This window comes from Pleurodeles waltl, chromosome 2_1 (assembly GCF_031143425.1).
Source record: "Pleurodeles waltl isolate 20211129_DDA chromosome 2_1, aPleWal1.hap1.20221129, whole genome shotgun sequence".
Lineage (NCBI taxonomy): Eukaryota > Metazoa > Chordata > Amphibia > Caudata > Salamandridae > Pleurodeles > Pleurodeles waltl.
This window is the reverse complement of record NC_090438.1, coordinates 682,980,331-683,007,674: the sequence shown is the minus strand read 5'-3', so window position 1 is coordinate 683,007,674 and position 27,344 is coordinate 682,980,331. Positions and strand designations below refer to the sequence as shown.

The following is a 27,344-nucleotide window of genomic DNA, read 5'->3' as shown; positions in this document are numbered from 1 at the left end:
AAGCAAAAAAACTGATGGATTAAACCTAGATCTGTGACTGAGGGTGAATGTGTGATTTGTTCCTCATCCTGTCCATCATCTGTTTTTTTTGCATGTGTCACTCTAAGTGGGAAAGATATGCCCAGATGTGGGTCCCATGCTTGCTATGCCACCAGATTCAAGCTAGCCTGGCCGATGAGGGGTGATACCCTGAAACTGGTCCCAGGATGCTTGTTGCTGGTCCAGGAAGGACTTGGCCTGGCAGTTCAGGCTGGGCTGTTCACAAGGGGAGCAGGGCCAAGACTGATTTGCATATGGCTGGGCCCAAACCGAATTGGCATTGCGAGCAAAAACACTGATGGATGAAACCCAGATCTGTGACTGGGGAGAATGTTGGATTTGTTCCACTTTCCGTCCATCATCTGTTATTTTCGCATGTGTTGACCTAAGTGGGAAGGGTATGCCTAGATGTGGGTCTGTGCTCCATATGTCACCAGATTCAAGCTAACCTGGCTGATGTGGAGTGATACCTCAAAACTGGTCCTAGGATGCTGGTTTCCGGTCCAGGGAGGATCTGGCCTGGTCTTTTGGGCTGGACTGTTCCCATGGGGAGCAGAGTCTAGACTGATTTGCATATGGCTGGTCCCAAACTGGAATGACATGGCGAGCAAGATGGATTAAAACCAGATCGGTGACTGGGGGTGAATGTTTGATTTTTTCTGTATTGCGTCCATCATCTGTTCTTTTTGCATGTGTCACCCTAAGTGGGAAGGATATGCCCAGACATGGGTCCTGTGCTTGCTATGCCACCACATTCAAGCTAGCCTGGATGATGAGGGGTAATACCCCGAAATTGGTCCCAGGATGCTTGTTTCTGGTCTAGTAAGGACCTGGCCTGGTAGTTCGGGCTGGACTGATCAAATGGGGAGCAGGGTCAAGACTGATGTGCATATGGCTGGGCCCAAACTGAAATGGTATGGCGAGTAAAAAAACTGATAGAGAAAACCCAGATCTGTGACTGGGGGTGAATGTTTGATTTGTTCCGCATTCCGGCCATCATCTGTTCTTTTTGCATGTGTTGCCCTAAATAGGAAGGGTATGCCCAGATGTGGGTGTGGGTCCTGTGCTCCCATGTCATCAGATTTAAGCTAACCATGGCTCATGAGGGGTGATACCCTGAAACCGGTTCAAGGATGCTTGTTTCTGGTCCAGGGAGAACCTGGATTGGCAGTTCCAGCTGAACTGATCTCATGGGGAGCAGGGTCAAGACTGATTTGCATATGGCTGGGCCCAAACTGGAATGGCATGGCAAGCAAAGAAACTTCTGTGATCTGTGACTGGGGGTGAATGTTTGATTTGTTCAGCATTCCATCCATCATCTGTTCTTTTTGCATGTGTGACCCTAATTGAGAAGTATATGTCCAGACGTGGGTACTGTGCATGCTATGCCACCAGATTCAAGCTAGCCTTGCTGGTGAAGGGTGATACCCTAAAACCTGTCAGAGGATGCTTGTTTCTGGTCCAGGGCAGACCTTGCCTGGCATTTAGGGTTGGACTGTTCCCATGAAGAGCAGGGTCAAGACTGATTTACATATGGCTGGGCCCAAACTGGAATGACATGACGAGCAAAAATACTGATGGGTTAAACCCAAATCTGTGACTGGGGGAGAATGTTTGATTTGTTTCGCATTCCGTCCATTATCTGTTATTTTTGCAATTTGTAAAGCTGAGCACTGTAGTTTCATAACTGCACACTTTAAGTGAGTAACTTAAGCTGACTATAAAGAGTTTGGCATCAAATCTGGGGTTTAGGTCACTCAATAATAGTTTAGCCTCTGTTGAAAACTGTCACATCACCTTGTGTGAAAGGCCTTGACCCACTTCAAGCATCTTGAAAATATATATCTCTATTCTAGTAAATGGCCCCTCACTCAGATTTTCCTATGTGACTCATTGTCACTAATGTTTTCTTCCCAGAATTTGTTTAGTGGCAAGTAACACAACATTGACAAAGACTTTCAGGTGCAGTTCTGAAGTGTGAATGAAACCAATACTTGTTGAAAAGTCTGACCATAGTATCATGACCAAATTGCATAGGACCATGTATTATTCTGGACATTGGTGACAACATTTAGGGCCTGGTTTAGATTTTTGTGGCGGGGTTACTCCTTCACAACAGTGACTGATATCCCGCCTGCCGAAATATAAATCCCATTATTTCCTATGGGATTTATATTTCGGGGGACGGGATATCTACTATGGGATTTATATTTTGGCGGGTGGAATATTTGTCACTGTTGTGACAGAGTAACCCCTCCGCCGAAATCTAAATCAGGCCCTTAATTTGGTACGACATATTGTTTTTCAGTTGTCATCCAACATTCATTCTGATCTTTTGAACAACCTGTTATTTCCCACTTCTTAATTTCATCTTCAGTAACTTCATTTTGGAGATCGCTGAGCTCATTCAAATCCTAACTGAAGTTGACAAGAAACAGTTACAACGTAATTTTCAGTTTTACTTTGTTCTTTTGAATTAAATGTAGTAGTTTCATGACCATAGTACTTTGCAACTTTTTCAGCACATTTATTGCCTAAAGCAACCATGCCATCTCTACTTTTGTGAGCAGCACTCTTAACAACTGAAATTTCTTTGGGTAGCTGCAGTAGGTCAACTGCTGGGATGACTTTCTCATGCTTAGTCAGTCGGCTGTTTGTCAAATGCTGAGTTCTAATACAAGTTTACAAAATCTCAGCTAAATGAAGGACTAAGACAATAAGGCCCATAGTTATACTTTTTTTGCGCCGCGTTTGCATCACGTTTTGGCGCAAAAGCGGCGCTAACTTACAAAACACAATTGTGTTTTGTAAGTTAGCGCCGCTTTTGCGTTAAAGAATGACGCAAACGCGACGCAAAAAAAGTATAAAGATGAACCTAAGTGTATAACCCATCCCAATCCGTTTGCTTTGTATAATTACAAGACCAAGTGCTCCCACTGATTTTAAACACCCAGGAAGCGTTGCAGATACTGGATCCAATGTGGTGGGAAACTATGCCAAAAGTCACTTTACTTCACCAAAAGAACTGACAATATGTACCCTGCTCTTTCATAACAGAACAAATAGAAATATTTTTTTGTAATTTGGCATTCCTAAGGCAGGTGCACTATAGAGTTTATCTCTGAGCTCTAAGAAGGCACTCATGCGTTCATTGTCAGTCGACACCAGTTCACTGACACCATGGTGAGTAAGCGTTAGCCAAGGCTTTGCAATCAGAGAAAAGTTTGGAATCCACTGTCTATAAAAGCTAACTGTTCCCAGAACCATTCTCACTTCTCTTTGCATATTTAGTTGATTCATTTTCAGAATTGCAGTATGTGTCCAGTATGTGTCCTTTAGATACCTTTCTTGTCCCTTTTCCATATGGTGTCTCAGATATAGAATTTTTCACACAATACTGCATTTTTGTGAGAGATACCCCATGCCATTTTTTTGCAAAATGGTTTGAAGAGTGTAATTGCATCAAACTTGCAATCTCCCTTTGTTTTAGAAGGAATTATTTGATCTATGTATTGGACTAACACTGAGTTGCAGGACAACTGCAGACATTCCAAATCTTTCTCTAAAATCTGGCTCCTCCTTGAGGAGCTGTCCATATGCCCTTGTGGGATACAACACCAGACGAGGACAAGGGGGTGAGTTATATTTACCTGAAAGAACTCTTACTATAACTACTGAATTTCTATGGTTTTGTACAAGTAAATTCAGAACCTAACAATAACATCCCTGTGACCTTTGTTTTTTTTCACAGAATTTCTATGTCTTTTTAACGTAAAGTAATTGTAATTACTATAAATTATTCCAACTACTGCCGCGCACGGCCTTTGGCCTGCAGCCAGGTCTTGCAGCTAAGCCCTTATAACCACCCAACCCTGCACCACTCGCGAGTGGGTTCGTGAGTGTTTGAGTGGGTCTGAAAGTGGGTGTATGAGTCTGAGTGGGTATGAGTGGGTGCATGAGTGAGAGTGGCCGCATGAGTTTCTGAGTACATGTATGAGTAAAGGAATTAGAGTATGAATAAGTCTGTGGTTTTTATTTTAAAAAATTTCACATTTGCTAATATTTTGCGATTAATTGCGGCACAGCAAATGTTTGTGAATATTGCACATGGTGACGCAAAATTATTTGAAACCCATAATTTGTCCCTAAAACACACCTATATCACACCTCTGGGGTCAGGGTACCTTCACCCTGACCCCTTATGCCACTTTCAATTAGGATTTTTACCCCCTGGGACTGTGTCCCGTAAAATAAAATTGTGGCCACAACTTTCTAGTGAGCCAATGACAGTGCTTCTTTTCACACATGGCACTTCAATGGCATTAAGATGGTACTACCAGTCTTGTGGTTATTGGAATCAGCAGACTGTCGGACAACCCATCAGTAAGCAGCTTTAAGTATGCATTTTGTGCTACATTCACAGCAGATAGTAGCCCTGATTTAGTTTGCTGGCATCCTTGCATGGCAATATTCAAACATTTCAGAAGCTGCAGTACTTGGACAGTAATGTGAAGACCTAGGACAGTTATTCCTCTCTGAAAGTGTGCCAGCAAACCACGAACAGACACATCACCACGGGACGTGGATGTTAATAACTGTTCCAGGGTTTGCAGAATAGTTTCATAATTATCCATTACTATTTATACAGCTTTTACATGGACCATTGTGCATGTTGGACACAGTGGCTTTATTTTTAACACATTTGCAGCGCATTCTACACCTTGCTCGATGAGGTCTGGAATAGTGTACGGCATGTCACAGATTGCACAAACAGATTCTCTAGTTCTTGGACATAAATTAGTGCATTTTCCATTATGGAATGTTTATGTGCTGCAGCCTACATAACCAGATGTGTACAATGTGATCCACAATGGCCATAAAGAACAAGTGGTTGCTGTTATCAACGCTTGTGCACCATGGTATTTCCCTACCATATTTGCTGCACCATCTTATGTTTGTGCTCTCAGCTTTGACAAAGACTGTGACGGCATAAAACATCCTTTACAATTGTATCAATTGTCACCAATATTTTGACAAATGTGACTTCATTTTGGATGTCTGGGCTTAGATATTCTGTTCGAGTTGCTGCAATTCACGTTTTCAAATAAGGTATATCCTCTGCTGGAGCACTAAGAAATCATCAGAAATTCCCATTGAAGTCATCATGACCTCTGAAGTGCAAGGCCTTATTTTGCCAGAAGAGCTATGGTATGCATGATTTTGTTAAGACAAAGCCAGGCTTCTTTCTGTTGTTGTTGAACTTGCTGGGATAACTGTTGATTGATTGGGTGGTCTTCTCTATACTGTGCTAGTTGACTCGGTGCATATGTATGAGCTTAACTGTTCTGGTGCTTTTTTTAACCTTTCTATGGCCGTGTTCCAGTTGCTAGAACGGGGGCTGCCAGTGACTTAGCTTTTGCGAAGTGAAGGCATAGCACCCCTGCCATTCTGTCACTGTAATGCAGCCAGGGGAGATCCTGGAACCATCTTCCTTGAAAATGCAGGATGTGCTTTTTCTTACTTTGTGACTGTGTTACAATGATTTGAATGGACACAGTGCTGTCATGTGGTAGGTTTGGTGCCACAGAGCTTCCAACTGTTTTCTCGTTTTCCTGAAGACTGGTTGTTGTTGCAGAAGAACTGTTGCTTGAATCATCTGAGGGACTGTCAACTCTATTAAATGTTTCTGGAACTGGGGTGTAATCAAATGATATTTCTAAATTTGCTGCTCCAACTCCATATTGAATTGTAAACTGTAGCTCTGACATCAGCTGCAAAATGAAATCGGCTGCCCCCCCAACAGATCCACTCAGGCAAGGTGCTGTGCTGAGGGGGCCCCTAGAGCTCAGGGGCCATCAGCACCACGGGCTGCATGGACCTTTGTTACACCACTGTCTGGCATATCATCGCAATGAATCATATTCGTTTCTGAATTGTCTGAATATAGGTTCAGTTGACTTGGCCGTTTCCTTTCAAATAATTTTTGGATGTCCATTCTAGGAAGAAGTGAGTTTGTTGCAGTTGCAATTTGAGGACATACAGAATAATTAACTGCAGTTTAAAAGTTGCAAACAGAGTTTTGTGAGCATCCTCCCATCCAATCAACACAGGGAGGAGTGTTAGGAGCAAAATCTGCCTCCTGCCTAAGGATCCTCTTCCAGTGTAGTGTGACAGTGAGGGAAGGTGATGCAAGTGTGTGCAAAGACTTCCTAGAGGTAATTTACTCCAAAAAAGTGTTTCAGCAATACATATGATACTGCAACATATATTTTACAGTGGCAGAAGAACCTACCTGAAACATCTCTTTCAACTGAAAATGAAAGGCAATGTGGTCGAGAATGTCTCCAAAATGAAGTATTTTGGTACCTGTGCCAAAAAGGAATCTGTTGGGGAACATCATTTGCCGATGTAAGGCTTTTGATTTTGGTCACAGTAATACAAGTACAGTAGTAAATAATTGTTCAGAACACAGCATAGAAAGAGAAAATGCTCAAATGATGTGATAGCTGAGAAAGGGAGTTCATTATCACAATTGACAAAAAAAGTATGCAAACATATTGGGAAAGACAATATTCATTTTTTACACTTAGCACAACCATATAGTACGCTTACATATTAACAGAAGTAGTGGCAGCTACCTTCTTTTGCGATTATCTTGATCCACTCACTGGCTGTAAGTTACTGGTCTGCCTGAATACTGGATTCTAGTGGCAAAAAGTGCTGTGTTTCCTTCTGCTCAGGGGCTCTGGAAACTTACCACCAGGTAATAATTCAGGTGAGCCGGAGCTCAGTCTGTGGACTTGAAGTTGGAAGAGGCGCTGGTTATTCAAGGGAGGCCCAAAGAAGGTCCTCCTCAGTTATAAAAATTGTGAAAAAGGTAAATGGAAATAAACCGAAGGGCTTGAGACCTAATCTTCAATAGCAGTACCCTTCATTTTGGACCAAACCACCATCAGGCATAACGGATCCCTTTTGGAAGCCCCTGGTTTAGCAGAGCACAAAATGGAGAGTAAGAACATTTTCTCAAATACTGCATATTTATCGCCTGCATTCCTGTGAGTGGAGGTTGGAGAAACCCTTAATTCATTGCAAAGTATAAAACACAATATAAAAACTTTTGTTGTCTAATATACGGGAAGAGTTATTACAGATGGATGATTTGAGTGTAGAGTGCACTCAAACTGCATTATTTTCCACAAAATGATAAGACGCCCTATGAGATAAATTTGTAATAAGAATAGGCTTTGTGTGTGATGCTCACAAAAATTAGATGAAGTGTTTGTGTGGAAGTGAGATGCTTACCAAAGTAAAAAATGCCTGTTGTGCGGGACATATATGAGATGCTCACAGACGTTAGGTATAGTGAAATATGTTGAATGAGATGTGCGTGCAAAGGTCAGATATGAGGTGTTAGTGATGAACACCAGAAACATAGTGTTTGTGTTTGAAGCTTACAAATGATTACAGTGTAGGAAATAAATGAATAGTGCACTGGATGCACTAAAGCACAAAAACGTTGTTATGGTGGTGGCTCACAAAAGCAAACAGCGAGTTGTATAAAATATGCAAGAATTAGCAAATATGCCTCGCTCTAGGGCTATTCAAGCTAAAATATTGAGCATTTATTTGAAACAATGATTGTTGGCGTGGAGGCCTTGCTTAAGACTATTATGATGATTTATTTACAAGTGACAAATGGAAAGTTGTGTATTAACAGTGAAGTAATCTTTGAGGAATAGTTATTGCATAAAGAAAAGGAGTGATCTCGTTTGGTAGCTGTGATACGAATATCGCTGTCTTGAAATGTATGTATGGTTGGTGTGTTTGTATTTATTTTAAGAAGCTCAGAGGAAAACACACCCTTTCTGTGATAACTTGGACAATATCCGGACATTAGGAGAATTATTTGTGCCCTGGCCTCTTTGAGAACAATGTTTGCCCAAAGGTTACAAAATGTAGAGATACCTGTTTTTGATTGCCCTTGGTGTGGTAGAATGGAAAACATTGAGACTTGTAGGTGTTACTGATTCACTACGCCATTGTGACACACTATTTGCAATATTTTATGGAATAGTGTATTTTAGATACAACCAAATGATTTCGTATTTGTGGCTATGGTAATTTATGGCCTTGTGTATTTAACCATGTCTTTTAAGAACTGTGTGCGCTGCACTTAGGCTGGTAATTTGTGGTTTGTGTGCTGCATAGTGTACGTTAAGTTGTATGAGTAAATATGACATATATGTAAACCTGCAACTTTTGAGAAGTGTGAAGTGGGAGATCCAGCAGCAGGAAGAGAGAGAATTGTATTTGCCTTTTGACCAGGTTTGCAGTAAAGAAATTCTTTTTGTAAGGGGAGTTGGGATAAAGAAGACTTTGAGAAATATTATTGGGGCCATGCTCCAGGGTAGGGATAAACATGCAAAGAGGAAGTAAAGCTAGGTACTTGCTGACCAAAGAGAAGCACGGAAATGAGCTTGACAATGAAGCCAACAAAAGGGCGAGCTCTCAGCCTCCTAGGTAAACAAAATGTCTCGCAAGTAACAGCGCCTGTGCTGGTTTAGGTGAGATCTAAAGGTCTCAGGTACGGATATAAGGTACGGGTGGAGGGATGGGGCAAACTGTCAAAGAAGTGAAAGTTCCTCTCAAATATACTGAAGGACATAAAGCAATTGACAGTGCCTCCAAAACATGTGTAACTTGCCTGATGGGAAACAGCCGGTACCTCACAGCCTTTACCACACAGTCTTTACCACAAAGGTATGCTTTTTCTTTTAATAACATACCTTTCATGCTAATTTAAAAAAGTGAAGTTAGGGTTTAGAGATGGAGAGCATTAATGGGAGGTAAGGATGACTTAATCGTTATAGGGTAGGCAGAGGTATAGGGGGTAAGGGTGACGAGGGATCAGGGGTGAGTAGCGGTAAGAGGAGGTGATGGTTCAAAGTTTCAGAGGTGGGGATAGTTAAAGGGCGGTGAGGGTGACATTGGTGTTCGGGGATGGGTAAAGATAAAGGCAGGTGAGAGTAACTCGAGGGTTCAGTGGTGAGCCGAGGTGAAAGGAGGTGAGGGTGACTTGATTGGATAGTGTAATATGATACAGCCTGTCATTGTACAGTAAAGTATGGTATGGTATTATATGGCCTTGCATTTTACAGTATGATATGAACTGTTAATATTTGGTTTGGCCTGTAATTGTACAGTATGGTGCAATATGGTATAGATTATCCTTGTATGGTACGGTAGGGCTTCTTATTGTTTAGTATGGCATGGTATGTTATGTTTTGGTTTGTTATTGTATAAAATGGTATGTTATGGTCTGTTATTGTATAGTATGGTATGGTGTGTTATGTCATGGCCTGTTATTGCATAGTATATTATAGTATAAGAATAGTATGCCATGTTATTGAGGGATACAACCTATGAACTGCTAACAGCATGCACACACATGCATTTAGGTAAGTGCCAATATCACCAATTGGTACAATTTAAAAACAAATAACTAACATTTGCTTTCCCAAATAGAGAAGGAATTCAGCATTACACGGAATACAACCAAAGTGAAGACGAGCCATAAATAAAGCACCTTTAGCTGATGTTACCAATTTAATAAATTGTGTTCTTGTTTTGTTACATTGCTTGGAGAAGACTGGATGTAGAAAAGTGGCTTACTAGAAAGATAGTTTTCATAAATCTGCAAAGCAAACAACAAGCTAGAGGAATGGTGGGACCAGACAAAAATAATGAGATTGAGTGGCTTTGGAGTCTGTAAAAAAAACATACAAACAAACAATAGACACCCACAAAAAAGTGCCCCCATCTGAGCTCAAGCAGCACAGAACATTAATCAAGAAGTCAATCAGTATTTGGTCCATGCTCCATAGAAGAAAACAAAAACAGAGAGACAAAGTGAAGCCGTCATGCGTAGACATGCGCTCACTAATGAAAAGGAAGAAAATAAGAGGGACAATGAAGCCAAGTAATGGGGAGCTATATGATACTTTTGAGAGGATTTTTTGTCAGAAAAACAAAGAGCCATTTAGAGCAATTAGAGCAATTAACGTCCGAACCCAACATTTCCCTGTCTAATAATTATCTATGGTTGCAACTTCTGACTTTCCTATCCAGTAGAACATTGGTGGGAGCAGTTGGTTCCATCACAATCCCACAGTAATATTCTGCATTTATATATAGCATGAACTTAAAGTGTTTTTCATGAGCACTTGTTTCATTTTACAAGGTCACATTTGTTTTCTAGACATGGGGTAAGAGGCTCTGTCTTCAGTTCTTCACAGTTGTACTTTGCTCCTACACACTGCCATGTGCACTTCACGTCTGCCCTGTGTCCCTGCTCTGTGCCACTTTGCAACATAACGTGGTATGCCCATTCTGCCCTAGGCATCTCTATCCTGCCACCCGGAGCCCCTAACCTGCCCTGTGTGCATCCATCATTCCCTGTGCTTCTTCACCTTCTCCGAGGTTTCCCATCCAGCCATGTGCCCTTCACAGCTAAATGAGGTACCTCTTTCCCACCCCTCAGTCTTGCTTGCAGCACTCCCAGCTGGCTCACTACTTGTGTTCCCACAGTTCAGCTGAGCACCTCAAGCAGACGTCACCCACAAAAACTCTCTTCTGGTATTTCTCAACGTGTAGAAATACTCTGCAGCAACTGATAACACTATGTTAAATAAAAACTAGGTGCTTGAATATGAAATTGTAAAAAGCCTCATGAATAGAACGTCACATGAATAAAACACAGTATCTAGTCGGGTGATATTTCTCAACAATGACCCCTAAGATTTCATGGTGCTGACTCCAAAATTTCCAATGAAATACCTGGTTGTGGTACTGCTAGATCTAGAGGGAACTGCCTTGGCAATGCTTGGCTGCAGATATGCACAGACAGTACAACAAGTTCAAGCAAAATTGTTGAGCAGTTACACTGACTTGTTTCAGGTTGGTAAAAAATAACTTGTAACATTCCCCTAAAACACTTAATAATGAGTTTATCTTATTTTGGGATTTAAAGTATTATCTGTGTTCAAAAGCACTGCCTAAGTATATAGAAAATTGAATGCATAATGCACATTGAATGCACAGCCTGGAGGGTGTCGCAACCCTGATACATGGGCAAAAAAGTAGGATTGTGTAGTACAGAGGGTCACCCTTAAAAGTCCTACAACTCTCTCCACTGCCTGTGGATGTATACTGAATGGCCTCCATGTGCCCCTTTTTAGGGGTATCACATCAAATTATGCAAGGAGGTAGAGAAGGGTGGAGGCCCCAGGAGGCAGAAGTGTGGAGACATTGGCTGATGCCATTGACCTGAGGTCGCAATTAACCAGGCTGGACTGGCCTGCTTGTGAAATCTGGAACAGGTGGTTCCAGCCTGCACAAGAAGACTTCACTAAGAGAGCATAATAAGAGTGGGACACTTCCATGCCAAGCTGCTTATTGCTCAAAACAGGTGCAGCATCAATACAAGATTAAAGATACAATATTAAAGACACTTAACATTAGTGCAATCTTCTACTAGAAAACAAGAAAGAGCATGTGGTTCTTCCTAAATTGTATCTCCAAAAATACTCGCTGTGATGGTGTAGTAATTGTTCTCATGTACAGCACTCTGTTGCCTCCAGCAATGTCCTCGCTAGATAAAAATAACAAAAACAAAATGAAAAAAAATCTTCTTGTATTTAGATACATTAGTGGAGCCAGTGACAGACCCTACCCTCTCACCTCTCCACCCGTAGCGAGACAAATGATCATAAGATCAGTAAAGTAACTATAGCTTGACAAACGTGGGCCTGATCATCAAACAGCAGGAGGCGTGTGAGAGACAGGTTGCTTTAACCCATGGCCTGCATATTTACATAGGTGATATTTTCTTAACTTATTAATTTCTTAATAATAAGTTATATATTCTTATTAGTAAGCTTATTAATAAGCTAAAGGGTAAAACTTTATATGTACGTCTTAGTAGTCACTTTCTAAGGATTTAGCAGTGCCTGAAGCTAAGTTAGATTTAGTAACCTGTCCAGGTTCACACTACATTGAGTGAAGCTGGAGGGGAAGGCAGAATTGGAATACATTTTTTCACTCCCAAACTGGCTTTAGTGATGGCCTTGTCTTCTCCTCTCAATAAACCCAGAAATATTCAGACACAAATAGCAATGAGCAAGGGAAACTCGCAGAGAAATGACTTCTGTTGACTTGGAAGCGAGCAACTAAAATGTGAATTAGTCTGAGGAGGAGCTGTCCGATAACAAAACATGATGTTTTTAAACAAACTTATCACATCTTCGAAACCGTGCAGATAACTGAATGCTGGTGCAAAACGGGTAGTTTTGCCTACACAAAGAAAAAACAGTGAAGAACAACACAAAAGGTGAACCGCCATGGCTCAGCAGAGCAGACCCCAATCAGAAAACAACATAGCATAACACAAAATTTGTGCTTAATTGATTTTAGGTTGTGTAGTCTATTTCTGTTACTGAGTGCTCTTATGTTCTAGGATGAGGTTCACGCTAGCTTAGCCTTTGAGTAGCTGAATTTCGCAGTGTAAAACGGTAAAATCAGGGATCAGTCTCTGGCTTCTCTGTTTCACCAGCCATGTGATCCTAGGCAAATACTGTATTTTCCTAAACTTCCTTACCGTGCTTCTTCAGATCTTCCTGCCACCTTCAGGGCTCAGTCTTCAAGGTGGCAAGTAAGGTAGAGCTGAGTAGAAATAGGATGCAGACAGCAATCAATAAAGGACCTCTCTTCTTTTGTCCTTAGAAGTGCAGACTGCAGGCAGCAGTGGTGGCGAGATGAGAAAGAATTCCTGGAGGGTTGCACCACAACAAGAGGGCAGAGGGGACATCACCTTTATGCTGTGACTATCAGATTGGTCACAGGTAACTGGAGGCAGGTCACGGGCCAAGTCCAAGGCCACTATAGATAGCACTTCTGCTGGCTAATGACCCTGCGAAACACAGAAGCGAGAGGGGAAAATATTTTGTCCCCTCGATTCCCACCCTTGTTCCTCACGCCCCTTCCACTCGAAAAAGTGGGTGGGATATATATTCCCTGTATCCCCCACACTCGCTACGCCCATGAGCATAGTACAAAATAAGACCTTGTAAAGAGCACACCTGACCCACAGAAAATCAATTTGTGATATATTTATACTTGTGATTAATGAGGATCGGAAATCCATCTAACACATCACCACCTTTCTGATCATAGTCCATCAAAGAGAATTTATTTGCAGATGATAGAAGTCAAAAAATAAAAGTCAGATATGATGTACTGTTGACGTTTCAATCGCATATGGCTAAAGAGCCCGAGAGGCCATCTTCAGGACTGCGTTACGCAAGAAATATCAAAAGGAAAAGCCACTGAGGAACCGAAAAGAATCAAATGGTAAATCATGGTCTACTTTTGGAAAGTCAATCTCCCACAAAATGTGTATGAAAAAGTAAAAGCAAAAGGTCTGAAATCTTTTGAAAAGTTTATAAATATGGTCCAGAAGAATCTGACCAGCACTGATCTCCGTAACTGAAAGAATCCAATAGTAGACCAATGTTTAGCATTTGACTCTGTTTAATTCCTCAGGAGCTTCTCCTTTTGGCTTTGTGTTCATAACTCAGTCCTGAAGATGGTCTTGCAGACTCTTTAGCCATAGGGGACCTCTCTGCCTTTTATTATTTAACTTTGTTAATCTGCAATCACATTCTCAATCTTTGATGGATTATGATCAGAAAGCCAGTGACGTGTTAGGTGGATATACAGACCCTAGTTAATCACCAGTAAAAAAATATCACAAATTGATGCTTGTAATTTCTCTGGGCTGGGTGTGCTCTTTACAATGTTTTATTTTGGACCCTGATTGAACAGACAATGCATAAGTATTGACAATCCTTTGCTGAAGTCTTGTTTATATATGAATAAAGATTTTTTTTTTTACTATCTACTTCTAGGTACGCCTTATTATATTTAGTATATTTGTTTATCTTATGTGTTTAATTCAATATAGGTTGGATTTTTATACTAACTCAACTCAAAGTAAATGTAAGTGACTCCTTCAGGAGCCTATTGTTTTATGATGCATGTTTCTTTCTTTCACACAAACCATTTGGGATGGTTCTCGGATGGCCTCGCTGACGCCCCATTGGATTAGTCCATTCAAGCTGTTTATTATCATGTTGTGGGATATGTATTTGGGTTTGGGCAGGATTGTAGTCCTGACCCAATTGGGGTGTCAGCGTGGGTGGGGATCTGTAATGTTTGTACTTGGTTTATTTTCCTTGCCTTTTTTCCTTCTCTCCTGTTTCTTCCTCCACATGCAGCCGATGCCTCTATTGTGATGGTATGGGTAGTTGTGTGTTTTGGTAGATTGCTGGGATATCGCAAAAAAGCGTGATGCCTGTATGCTGCCTCTCTTGAAATGTGTATGGGCTGAATGATGGAAGTAAGATGAGGTTGGAAACCATGAAACACCGGGTGAAAGCTGGTTGGATTGGTGAGTGTCACGCTGCAATGTATTCAAGTTATGCACGGGGCGTGGCGATCTTGATCCGGAAGGGGCTGCAATGGTGTACTGAAAAGGTGCTTGTGGATCCGAATGGTCGTTATTTCATTTTGCGAGGGACACTGCTAGATAGACCATATAGGTTAGTGTCGATCTGCAGCCCAAATACTGATGACCCTGACTTTTTTGGGGAAGTGTGGCAGCTGACTGGCTCACTGGGTCCCGGGTCTCTGCTGTGGGGGGGGGGGGACTTCAACGTGGTACTGAACTTTGTGGCGGACCGTGAAAGCCAGGCTAGACCACAGTACGTGGCAGCTGCCAAGGCTCTGTCTCTTGTGATGGCTGAAGGTGCTTTGGTCCGTCGTCCTTCTATAACGAATATGCAGATATATTAGTTCCGCACCTCCTGGAGGTATATGCAGAGGCTCTTGAAAACTGTGTTCTCCCAGCCCCATTGCGGGAGGGTCTCATCGTGACTATTTTGTAGCCCGGGAAGGACCTGTGCTGTTGCGATTCGTATTGGCCCCTTTCATTCATAAATATAGATAATAAGATTCTGGCGAAACTTATTGCGGCCCGACTGCAGCCTCTGCTCCCTCCCTTGGTGCTGCCGGATCAGTCTGGCTTTGTGCCGGGGTGCTCTAATTTTAATAATCGCCGCACCTACTTTGCAATAACTAGCTTGATCGATCTTGATGGCCGTGCTCCTTAGTGTTCCTTGATCCTACTAAGGCCTTTGACTCTCTTTCATGGCCGTATATGTTCGCTTTGTTAGCTCGGGTGGGGTTGAGTACTAGGTTTATTCAACTGATTCACCTGCTTTACTCGCAGCCATCCGCCCAGCTGAGAGTTAATGGGACTATTTCTGACCCCTTTTCGATTGCTAGGGGCACTCGCCAGGGATGCCCACTCTCTCCGCTGCTTTTTGCAGTCGCGATGGAGCCGCTTGTGCACGCCTGAGACAGCACCATAAGCACAGGGGATTGGCATTCCAACAGTGTCCAATATTGATATCTATGTAAGCGGACGATGTCGCCCTATATGTTCGTGATCCACAGCTGCACCTTGACGCTCTGCTAGATGAGATAGTTTGCTTTGGGTGGATTTCTGGGATCACCATCAACTGGTCCAAGTCAGTGGTGCTGCCCTTGTCCTAGGCTATGGTATGGGGCCTCTCTGATGGAAAAGTGCGGTATTTAGGTATCTGGCTGAGTAGGGATATTAATACGCTTTGGTCAGCAAATTACGGCAAAGATATTGCATTGTTGGAAGACAAGGTGGAGGTGTGGCGTTCGTTGCCGCTCTCGCTGACGGGTCGCATAGTGATAGCGAAGATGGTTCTTCTGCCCAAATTTCTGTATTTATTTATCAACCTACCTCTTGTCCTTACAGTGCGCTTTCTGAAGCGGCTTAAGTCTGCGCTTGTGGCTCTGGCCTAGGCTGGTCGGCAGCCCAGAATTTCCTGGGAAAAACTGACACTTCTGTTTGAACTGTGTGGTTTGGCGGCCCGGATCTAGAACTTTATTATCATTGCGCACAGACTCATGTTGCACATTTTTGGCTGCACCCTATACGAGACCTGCCACATTTGGCATCTGAGTGTGACGCAGTGTGGCCTGATAGGCTGCCGCAGGTGCTTTGTGGCCTAATCAGACCCCGACCGCGAGGGGTCGATACTGTGGCTTGTACGGCGAGGGCCTGGACTGCACTGTTGCGGAGAGCTGTTGTGCAAGAGCCCTTTGCACCTTCAATGCCATTGCGAGATGTTGCAGTATCGGAGGATGTCTGAGTCTGTGAGTTTCTTCGGGAGTCTAACTTAACTACTTTTGGATCTTGGTTTTCGGATGGGATGTTTATCTCCTTGGAGGCTGCACTTGGTGATGTGCATGACACTGCACTGCACAGATTATTCATTCTCAGAAATCATGCAATGCTCCGTGCGTGTTACCCCTGCTTTCCTGCAGGGCCCCCGGTGTGCCGAGCGTTGGAACTTATCTATCAAACGCGATCCCCATGCAGGCTTATCACAAGTCTATATGTTTGCATGCAGAACGCAGTGTCTGAGACTGAGATTAAATCAAAAGCCCAATGGGAGACGGACATAGGCGAAACCATTCCTAATGACGTGCGGCGACGATGCTGCGCGCATATGAGAGCTGTCCCCTAACTATAGACTGTGCCTTATTCACTTAATTTTTTTACATTGCTTGTATTATACGCCCCGTAGATTGAAGAGTATGGGTATTCGAGCTGATGTGCGCTGCAAGAGATGTCTTGCTCCTGAGGCAGACTAATTGCATCTCGCATAGAGTTGTGCGGCGCTGCGAGAATACTGGACGGAGGTGTTGCAGGCGACTGAGGAGATGACTGTACTCCTGTTGCCGCACACCCCTAAGCTTGCTCTTTTGGGATATGTCGAGGGAATTCCCTCTGTGCACCAGAGGCTGTTGGGACTGCTGCTGCTGCTGGCTAAGCATAGGGTCGCGATGTGCTAGGAGCAACGGCAGGTTCCCTGTTGCTGTGACTGGCTGCAGGACGCTGCGTACTGTCAGGAGCAACTAATGATATACTGGGGACTTATGCCCAAGGGTTACCGTCTGAGAGATATATGGCCCCCCTACAATCATTTTTGGAGTCCCGAGCATTGAACAACATACCATTGCCCAACGCTTCCCACTAATTATGCAGTAGCTCCTGTTGGTGATTTGAAGGCTGCGGTGTTCCTCTGTCCCCCCTTTCTGTTTTATCTTTTTCTTCTTCATTATCTTGCTCTTTGTTCTTCCTCCTTTTCTACTCCTCCCCTTTTCTTTCATTGTTTGCATCTGGATGCTTCAATGATGCAGTTCTTTTTACCCAGCGCCTAGCGGCGACATGCCGACTTCTCCTTGATTTATACTTATGATGGTTCATGCGACTCCAGTTGTGTCTTGTACTCTACGCTGACTATAATCTGTACTTGTTGACCTCAGAGCTTAGTTCTGTTTGGGTTTTGTTACCAATAAATGCAAAAATAAATTTAAAAAATGAAAAAACTTCTTGCATGACTGCATGACAGAGTTTGCACCAGAATCTGCCGAACAAAGCCAAACCAGAATCAAAATCTGAATTTGACATCTGCCAACCATACCTACCACTCCTCTGAAAATTATTTGTATGAGCCATCATAAGCTTGTCTTTCAGTTTCCTCTATTTTGAACCAAAGTACCCACTACAATGTTTGGCATACTTAAGTATCTCATCAATACTCTTGGTCTGCCAACACATAGCACTCTGGTGAAGATGAAAACTAAGCTCTGGGTGCAATCCTAGTACAAAGGCTTATAAAAAACCGCTAAGCCTTCTTTTGTCAGATCCTCATCTCCACTAAACATTCTATATATTTGCATTAACCTTTCACAATATGCATGCAATGATTCTTTCCACTTTTAGTGTCTCTCATGATTTATGTCAAATTGTCCCTTTTCTAAATTTTTCATAACAAACTGAGCTGCACTTTTGAGGATGGACCCTTGTAGGCTTTTTAGTTGGTGATGCCACAGCTGCTTTACATTCAGCCCACAAATCCTTGGATGCAGTAGCTCCAAAAACATTCAAATACATTCAAATCCACCCAAAGTACCTTTGAAAGCATCACTAATCTCCACTCCCACAGATGCTCCTCTGTACACTCCATGCAAAGGGAATCCTGCTACAACCGTTCCTGATTCAGGCTCACTTACACTTGAGCTCACCTCTTAATCTGTTTCTGTCCTTTTCTTTTGTGCTTGCGTCCCCCTTTCTTCTTTCAGATATCCCTGCATTTCTTTAAATCTGCCTACTCTCTTGTACTTTTGATTAAATCTCTAATCTGAGCTTGCAGAATTTATAGTCCCATTTCCTTCACCTCATCCTCACTCATATCCATTCTGTAATTTCTGCACAAATCTTTCATCTGCTTTCATTCTTTTTCCATTGCTGTATGATCCAATTCATTCAATGCTTCACACTCTACAGGTTTAAGCTGTGGTTTTCTATCATACATCACACGACTCAAATTCCTAATTCTTTTCACATTAAAAGTGTATTTCAATAGAAAATGCATGTTCTTATAACAAGATGTGATCTCATTAAATTCTTTTTCGCACAATCACTTATGAAACCCTGAATTTATCATCATGTCGTAGGCAGCAAAAATTTTAAATGGTGTCATCTCTCCCTCAGTTATAGGATTTGAAGGCTTTTTCAATGGATAACCCATGTTTAACTTGATCTGTCTCTTCACAAACCATGTGATATAAACAAAATAACTAAACAATCACAGCACTGCTTAAGGTATGAGGAGCCATTCACAGCGCGGCCCACAGACCAAAATAATCAACCAATTGCAGAGCAGCTTACAGCACAACTCACAATGGTGTAATGCTTTCTGGACCACAACTAAGTTAACAAACAACCTTAATAAACAAACTTTCCTGTCTGTTTTAAGCTAAAACAAAGAACCCATGTAAGAGGGGAGAGCTGGCCAAAACCAGTTTTGGAGGTTGACAAAAGAATTGTACCCAACCCACAGGCTATCACTGAGCATAAAGGTGGCATCCCCAGAACCTGAGATTAGAACCCTCAGAACACTCTTGGACCTGTGAAGACTCAGAAAAAGGCCTACCTTGTTGTCGGAAGCCTTAGGGAAGACTAGACCTACTTGCATTGAACCCAAGACCACAGACGTAACTCCAAAGGTCAGTTGTCTGACATCCTGTGTGAACTACAGGGACACAACAAATTCCAGAGAGGTTTCCTGCTTCCCACTGACCAGATACCGCTGGAGCTGACCTGGTCCCCTCTGCTGGCCTCTGTAGGAGTGAGTCCTGACCTCCAAGTGCTGTCCTGAAAGCTCTGGACCCTTGGTTGGAATCAGAGTGCATTTCTCCCTGCCTAGCTGAAGGAATCCAATGTAGAGTGACAATGAGACCTGCAGAGCTGTGCAGCTCCTATCCAAAGGCTTCAACGGATCTGACACAGAGTGATGCAATGCCCTCGAGAGCCATGTTGTTCCAAACTGGAAGCCTCACCGGATCCAATGCAGAGCCCCTAAAAGTGCCACCACTAAAGTCCTCACCAAAGGCTTCACCAGGTTTGGCACCATGCAATGCAGAGCCATGCAGAGTTCTGCAGCCTTGAGTGCAAGCCTCACTGGATCCAACTTGGTGCGATACTGTGTGACGCAGAGTATAGCAGAGCTGTGCTGCACTGTTCTCACATCAAAGTCAGAAGATAAAACTTCCAGCAGGACAAACCTGGTCCTGTATCCGGCCTGCGCTCCATCTTGGTCAGCCTGAACTTGTGACTTTGTCCCAGTCCAGCATGACATATATCCATAGTTGGAGCTGTGCACCTTTCGGCGTTATTGTTACCTAAAATTTAAAAAACTCATACTTCTGGTCCTACCGATTGGATTTTTGTTGTTTTGTGTCATTCTACTCATGAACATTTACTCTAGTTTTCTAAATTGGTTTGGGTTTCCTTGTGTTGTGTTTTTACTTTATTACTGTTTTAGTGCAATATGAATATATCTCAAGACTTTGGATTTCAATTAATCCATTTAACGAACCAAAACTATGATGACAACTTTAATCATAATAATTCAATGTTTCTAACACATTCACTCCCTAAAATTATATACAATGAAACTGAAATAAACACAATAAAGAATTCCATCATTGTTACTCAGAACTGTGACAGAATCATCAAACTTGTAATAACTAAGACTGCTAGTTACCCACAAATCAAAAATGCACAACGAAAAAGCTAACATATACCATAATTCTTGACACCACCAACTTTCAAACTACAAGTACGATTGGTCAGGGCCACAAACCATCACAAAGCATATCGCCTACTAATATTCACTATGCTTGATTCAGCACCAGCTTCAGGAACACTACCAAATAATCCAATTACTCCTGAACTAGAATTATGAGCCAAATGTATCAAGCCTATTTGTAATTGCAAACAGTGCAAATCGATTAATGTGGCTGTTTGAAAATGCTAACTAGGCTTTTACGATATATGAAAGGCATTCGCTGTGCAATTTTAGGGATTTGCAATAATTGTGAGTCCCTAAAATTGTGACTCTAAATAGGGAATTGCATTAGCGATTCCCAAATAGGGAATCGCTAAATAAATGTATCAAGCATCCCTAATTACGAATATCCACAAAATCAACATTTTGAGGTGATTTGGTGAAAAATATAAACAGCCGCAGAGTGCATCTTTTTTTTCTTCAATGACTGCCCTCTACATCATGGCGAGGAGGGTGAGAATTCTGGCAGGATTGCAGAGAAGGAGGAGACAGGAATGCATTTTTAGAATTTGCATTAGCATGTTTGATCAGACAGGAGCAAATCATTGAGAAGTACGGATAAAATGTTGGCCTTATTTTTAGTTTTGATCTCTGAACTTCATCCACAACTACAGTGACACCCTCGCAGGACCAATTCAATTCCCACCCATGTGCAGGTGTTATGTTCCCTGTACCTCTTAGCCTCAGAAAGCTACCAGGGTGTGATAGTTGCAGCAGGAGTGGTTTTCCAAAGTGGGCTTTCACATTTTTTTCCATGCATTTCTGGACACAATGCTCAAGAAAATCAATGGCTATATCAAATTTCCAAACACACCACAGGAACTGGAGCTTACCAAGTTAATGTTTTACCTTTTAGCCAAATTCCCATGTCATAGGCTGCATTGATGGGACACATCTTTCAATGTGTCCTCCATCAAAGAATGAATATATCTTTAGAAATCGTAAGAATACTCATTAATTAAACATTCGAGTGGTATGTAATGCCTCTAACATGGTTACTGACATAGTGGCCACATTACCTGGAAATGCACATAATTCTTTCGTATTTTGCCATAGTGGAATTTACACACACAGCTTCTTGGTGGTGAACTTGGTGAAGGATATTTACTAGGTAGATAATTATAGATCTGTTTCATATATATAGTAGATATATATATATATAATTTGTCACTGCATTCTCTTTTCATTTTGTCATTGTAGGAGACAGCGCGTCTGCTTGGAGCTCGTTCATTTTGACACCTTATTTGAACCCTGCTTTTTCAAGTGAACACCACTACATGGCTGCACATAAAACAACAAAGAAAGTGTTAGAGAGGACTTTTGGGCTGCTGAAGAGTCACTTCAGATGTCACCACAAGAGCGGTGGAGCACTACAACACAGACCAGAAACCTGCTGCAGCATTTTGCTACATGTGCTATACTCTACAACATTGCCAGATCTAGGGGCATATCCCGTAGCCTGTCAGATTCAGAGTGAGATCAAGAGGATCAGCCAGTCCCACTACGTCAACTTACAGATGGATCAGGGCAGTCGAAAGCAGAGAACGACTTGCAGAGATTATACAGAATTATTTCTAAGGTAAGTAAGGTAAAAAAAGAATTTAGGATTTTATTTGTCCATGATTTTGTTTGTTACCTTAACGTCAGGTAAAGCACATTTTCATTTTCAAAATACATTATGAAATGCACACTTTGTGCCAAGGCAACATTGTCATCTCAGACATAACAAATGTAAAGATATTTAAATAAATAATAAATGTGTACACACAAACATGTTGGAGCTACTTTTTTCTCCTTTGCTCTCCACTAGGCCTTTCGTTGTGCTCAGCAATTTGCCTTGGTGAACCCTCTACAGATGCACTTTGTCTGCTACAACGATGCAGATTCCTAATTTCAGAGGCAGTAATGCTACTTAGACTGGATAACTCCTCACTTTCCCCTCCACTTAAGTCACTGGTTGCTGTGATATGTGCTGTTTGCATGTTTTCAATAGCATTGGTGACTTGCACTAAGCTTCGTGCTACATCTCCACTGAAATGTGCCATCTCAGCCTGCATGGTGACTGTGAGGTGAGATAATGTTGCTGTTGCAGTTGTCAGGTTGTGGACAGATCTAGTGAAACCATCCAATCTGCTTATAAGTTGATGATGGAGCCATTGGTGTGTTACATTATCTTGATGCATTACTGTGCATAACTCCTTAATAGCATTTGTCATCTCCTCCTAATTTCCTACAGCTGCATTTTAGCCCTCCTCAACAGTTGTGTTGGCTGCTTTATGCCATCCTTTACGTCACAAATGTTTTTATTCATTGACCCCAACTGTGACTTTAATGACTGTATATTTTTACATTTTAGGCGCTGCACCGATAACATAGATGCCTACAAACCACCAAATACTGCACTAATGCCTTCTCCCTCAGCAGCCCTTCTCCTAACAAATCTATGCATTCTGATGGCATTGTTTCATTGTTGAAGAACAGATTGACACCTTTGTGTAGTTTGCATGTCTAAAGAAGTTGTAGGCATGTCTGTTGTAGCGCTGGAGACACTGTTGTTCTACGTCAGGGACGTGCAGGTGTTGTGGGTGTTGGAGTTGGAATTTTTTCAGACTAACTATCTGGCTGAGTATCCTGATTTTCCACTTGTTCATTTTCTTTTATAATTGTTGCAGGCAGTTCTGTCAGACATATGATAAATAGTTTAGTTCAAAAATGTTTTGTTATATATAATGTTACTTTTTAAAATAAAAATCTGTATCTATTATGAAGTTCTTGTGATTTGGTATCTCACTTTAGATGAGAGAACAGAATGTTGCATGGTACAACTTTATTATTCTTATTAAATATAAAACTACAACGCCCATGATGGATTTAGTGAGATAATGATAAATTGTGGCCTGGGGTGGATTAAAGTTTAGTGGTAAGTATAAATTGCTAATAGTATTACTTTTTACCTAAAATGTGTTAGTGTGCAGCAAAATAAAAATCTTACCTTTGGTGATACTGGGTGTGGTAGACTTATTTCTTCAAATGAGCGCTGTGTGACACCAGCTGCAGTGATCTTTACCTGGATGTCCTTCTAGACTTTGTGCTTCACACTTTCTGGAATTTACAGTGTACTCTTTCCAAAAAGCTTGTCATGGTGTTGGTCACACTCTTCAGTAAAAACCTCAAGTTATTTTTTTGGTGAATTTCAGCTTTCTCTTGGTCCCCCTTCGTCCTTCACATTGACATGTGGCTATGATGGTTAAATTGCTCCAGAAACCTCCACACAAGCTTACAGTTGCTCTACTTACACAGCCAGCCTTCCCCTATGGAGCTGGGTTCTGGAAACAGCATGGGATGACTCACTTCCTCGTTGTGATGTCATGCTGCTCCAGAAAGCGACTTACGATTACCAAATTGCGAGTTCCTATTTAGGGAATTGCAATTTGGTAATCGTTACATTGCGATTGTGAATCCGAAGGAATTGCAAAATCAATGTTGTGTCCTATGATACATTGGAAATTGCAATTTCCAAATAGCCATTCGGTACAAATCGCTATTTGGAAATCGCAATTCCCATTCTTGATACATATGGCCATAAGAGTGTAGACATATCCAAGGAAGGAACATTTTATTTGCAAATCTTGTCTCATCTCATTTTTGTTTGCCCACATTTTTCACCAAATCTTTTGATGATATGTCTATCAGATGATCTAAAAAATAAAGCACCTGTGCAGGATCACAGGTGGTGGTGGTGATTAACGATAAATCAGAATAACATAGTCAATTAAATAAGCTATACATTTGATATAAGATGGAAACCATAAAGGTTTATTTAAAGGAACAGATCCTTACGGAAGGCAAAAATAAGGTTAATCAGTCAAAATCATGTAATCTCATTTTCAGGGAATTAGCAGATGAGACAGAATGGTAAGAGTCTGCTCTCTAACAATCAGGGAACCTACTGTGGCACACCTAAAAAATGAGCCCTCTTTTATAGCAAAATACACTATACAGATCATACTGTCAGTGAGCAAAAAGATTCATAGGCTCTGCAAACACAATACAGAAGAAAATGCAACAATACCTAATATCATCACCTAAATGAATAATAATTAGTTCCCATTTGCCTCACTGTAATCGGATGTGACACTACAACCCTTGTTATATGAGACATGAATAGGGTCACTGAGGTTCAAGCAGGAAGGACAGGAAGACCTTCAACCAAGACATTTGAGAGGAAAGCTTCTTCTAGAGCTTACAAAGAATAACATCTTATTGTGAAATGAAATAACAAAAGAACAACACATATTACATTTTGTAATAATTCAGTGCGCAGTTTGCTGTGTGTGGAAAAATAGAAATGAAAACATGGTCATAGGCTCACCAATCTTAGGAAAACATGGTTCTGTGGAGCTAGCAAAATCAAGCCGAAAGCAAATTATTCATACCACTAAATGGTCATTATTTGTTTATTAGAAATGTACTCTAATTCAGGCAAGATGCTTGAAGTAGCCAAGAGATTTATTTTTCCAGGTGAACAGGTGTGTGTTTTTTAGCTTGTGTTTAAAGCTCTCGTGTGATTTGGCCAGCCTGATTTTCACTCATAGGTTAAAACCAGATCTTAGATGTGTTACAAGAGAATTATAGAGTACAACTTTTCTTGAAACACAGTGTTTCTAGTAAGAGAGCTTTTATACATCTGAGATTCATTTTGCTTCCATATATCATTAGTTCACTGGGTAAGTAGTTTGAGTGTTAAATCATAGAGCCTTGGGGTGATGCAAAGAGGTTTATTTATAGATCTAGCTTCAACTGGAAGGTAATCGGGGGCTTCAGTCTGTAGTGGTGTCTTTATTGTTCCTGGTGTTAGATATCAGTTTTGCCGCAAGGAGTACTGCATATTTTAGTCGGGCGTGGCAACCTATCTAGGAAACTTGTTAGAAGTGAGTTCCCATATTCTAGATGGGATATGACCACTGCATGAACAGCTTTTTAATGTCTTTTGACATGATGTGTTTTGCTGATTTGAACATGTGTTGCTGGTGAACTTATTGACTTTTGTAGGCTGTAGGTGGTAAGCTGATGAAGTTATTGACTTGTGTACATTCTAGTCCAATTTTCTATCTAGAGAGGTATTTGGCATCAGTGGAATTTTAGAAGTGATGCCTGTGTTTTACAAATGATCAAGGTATTGAGGAGAATGTGCGTTTGTGGGGGTTAGCTTCATATTTGTCTGTGTCATTCCGTCTTGAATGTTACCTAGACATATTTTGAACTATCCATCCAATTAGGTGTTCTTTATTCTTAGATAAATCTGCATGCAATCCACATTTTAATAGTACATGATATTTATGAAGTTCAGGAGATTGGCAAATGGGCTCAAAGTAACGGTTGTAAAGGATAAGGGCCAAAATTGAACCCTTTGGTGAACAAAAGTGGATAGACAAGGGTGGTGAGAGGTGCCATTGACTGCAATCATATATGAGCAGTCAGCAATTACTATTTACATAATTTGAACACTATTTGGCTGATACCAAATCTTTCAGGAAGACATTTGTATTGCACAGGAGTCTCCGAACTTCTCTAGAATAAGAACTGGTTATGTTCAATGAAAATCATGCCAGTAGTAGTGTTGTAAGCATAACCGAATCAGACAAGATTACATTAGTGGACACCCCATCAAGATAGTGAGGAGTGATCACTTGAGTGCATCAGGCAGGGTTGTCAGTATCAATGCAAAAAAGGCGTTTATCAATTTAGAAAGCCTACATAACAGCTATTGCTGTAATATCCCTGGCACCAAGGTTATAATAAGAGTAATAAGTCTCCCCAAAAGCACACCATTTATGACACAAATATCAGCTTTAAATAGATTTTGAAAATTCAAGCATTTTTATCCAAACATCAACCATGAGATCTGAAAATATTTGGATTATCATCTCAAGTACACACTTTTAAATTTTGGGATACATATATTGATTCAACCAACCAAACGCTTCTATTTTAGTAGGCTGGACTGCACATAGGAGAGCTACATGCAGGTAGTTTGAGAGCTACCAGTAGCTGCTCGTTGGAATCTGGAATAGAATGTCATGGTCAACAAAATAAAATGGTCCAGAAAAGTCCTGCAGCACTTGTAGACATATATCTACCACATCAATGACTTAAAGGGCATCATCCACTACTTTAGCATGGCTGTCTCAGTGTCATTCTCTGGTCTGAAGGATAAATATTTACTGTTTATTAAGTAATGATTTCTGACAATTAAATTGACAGTACTCTGAGTTTAACAACAAACTGCAATGTCAGAATTAGTTGTCATTGTGGTTGGGATCACGTTTTGAGTTTATGAGGATGGGGGTTGATATACTTGTTATTAGTTCTGTGAGTACAATACTTTGAGGAATCTTGAGGCTTGAAGATAGATAGGTAGGATCTCTCGCACAAAGCTCCCTGCCGGGCTCTGCAGCAGAAAACTTCCCTGCAACCCTCAACATGGGCCTGCTTCTGGTCCCATAGCATCCTTCTCTCCTGGCCCCATGACTCCATGCACCCACTTGTGTTAAAGGCTGGACATTGAGAGCCTCATTACGAGTCTGGCGGTCCTGGGACTGCCAGACTCGCGATGGCGGTTAGACCGCCGTGAAAGCAGCTGTCCATCTGCCATATTATGACGGTGGTGGAGCCGCCACAGTCCGACCACCGGCAACACCAGGTTGCCGCCAGTCGACAGCCTGTCGGTGCCGGCGGTCTTAATCCACCAGGGCAGAGTTGCAAGCAGCTCTGCCCTCCGGATTACGAGTCCCCTTTCCACCAGACTTTGCATGGCAGTCAGACTGCCCGAATTACGGGCAGTGAAAAGCGTGATGGGTGCTGCTTGTTTTCTAGCCGGCGTCAATGTTGTGGTGAGTATTCTGCTGGGCCAGTGGAAAATTCATAATAGGGCCGGCGTATGGAAAACCG

General features: G+C 41.7%; 2 long non-coding RNA genes across 2 annotated transcripts in view; one reads left to right on the top strand and one right to left on the bottom strand.

The window, feature by feature from the left end:
- The window catches only part of LOC138267588 (uncharacterized), a 33,184-nt gene extending 10,027 nt beyond the window's left edge, over window positions 1–23,157 (top strand). The window contains exons 2-3 of the long non-coding RNA XR_011199826.1: window positions 21,594–21,972; window positions 22,750–23,157. This is a non-coding gene — a long non-coding RNA (uncharacterized lncRNA). The remainder of the gene's footprint in view (window positions 1–21,593; window positions 21,973–22,749) is intronic.
- Window positions 1–27,344, bottom strand: part of LOC138267585 (uncharacterized) — a 137,980-nt gene that overhangs the window by 2,829 nt on the left and 107,807 nt on the right. The window lies entirely within an intron of this gene.